We start from the raw sequence: 864 nt of genomic DNA, 5'->3' as shown, positions 1-864 counted from the left end.
GTCTCCAAAGTCTCCAGTAGCAGAAAAAAGTGGCTAGATTTGGTGCTTGGAGCTTTTTTGTAATCAAAGCGCTAGAGGGGTCTGAAAAGTCGCTAAAAATTGCAACAAATTGTCACCCCTTCTCTTTGCATGTTTGTTTTCAAATGGTTTGCTGCTGTCTGTTTGGACCTTTCTGAACATGTGCAGCAAATGGACTGATCCAATATGGTGGACACTGAAGGGGGGGGGGCTGAGACACACTTAATATTATCAGCGTTCTGATGGCATTTTAGACAAAGGATTTTTATCAAAAACATGATTAATGTGAACAAATAAGGAGTAGTTGTATTAACCATACATGGAAACAGAGTTTATAGGAATGCTCAGCTGTCAGATGAGTTATCCCTTTAGCTTTGTACGAAAAATAAACTTACTTTTTGGTGTTTTTGAAGCGTATGAAGATCTGACCTTGTTTTTTTGTGTTTTTCTTTATGTGACTAAAGGGATACACGCCCATAGAGACCATTTCAAGGGACAAATGCAAATCTGACGTGTTGCTCATGCGTATTGACTATAGGTATGCTGGTCTGACAGAACACCGAACTATCCGCCCCTGGAAGGAAATACAACCAGGCTAAAACCTGCGTTCTCTATGAACGTACCTTAACAGCCATCTTTGGAGATGTCTCCCCCCCCACTTCCTCTTCACCATCATGAAAACCAACACACCTTCTTCTCTCTAAGGGTTTGTTTACCCGTCCTCCCATTTCCACGATCTCTTAGATTACTGTTTGGCAGTTTCTTTTACCCGAACCTCTTGCAGCAGGCATGTTTGATCGATATTGGGATTTTGGCCGACATCCGATATGCCGAGATTTTAAAACC

At 41.7% G+C, this 864-nt stretch overlaps 1 protein-coding gene across 1 annotated transcript in view; it reads left to right on the top strand.

Annotated features, from left to right (window-relative positions):
• The window catches only part of nedd9 (neural precursor cell expressed, developmentally down-regulated 9), a 56,709-nt gene that overhangs the window by 23,792 nt on the left and 32,053 nt on the right, over positions 1–864 (top strand). The gene's annotated exons all lie outside the window — the stretch shown is intronic.

This window comes from Cyprinodon variegatus, unplaced genomic scaffold, assembly GCF_000732505.1.
Source record: "Cyprinodon variegatus isolate N-32 unplaced genomic scaffold, C_variegatus-1.0 Scaffold553, whole genome shotgun sequence".
In the NCBI taxonomy this organism is placed as follows: domain Eukaryota; kingdom Metazoa; phylum Chordata; class Actinopteri; order Cyprinodontiformes; family Cyprinodontidae; genus Cyprinodon; species Cyprinodon variegatus.
The sequence above is the reverse complement of the archived record's forward strand: the minus strand, read 5'-3'. Positions and strand labels throughout refer to the sequence as shown.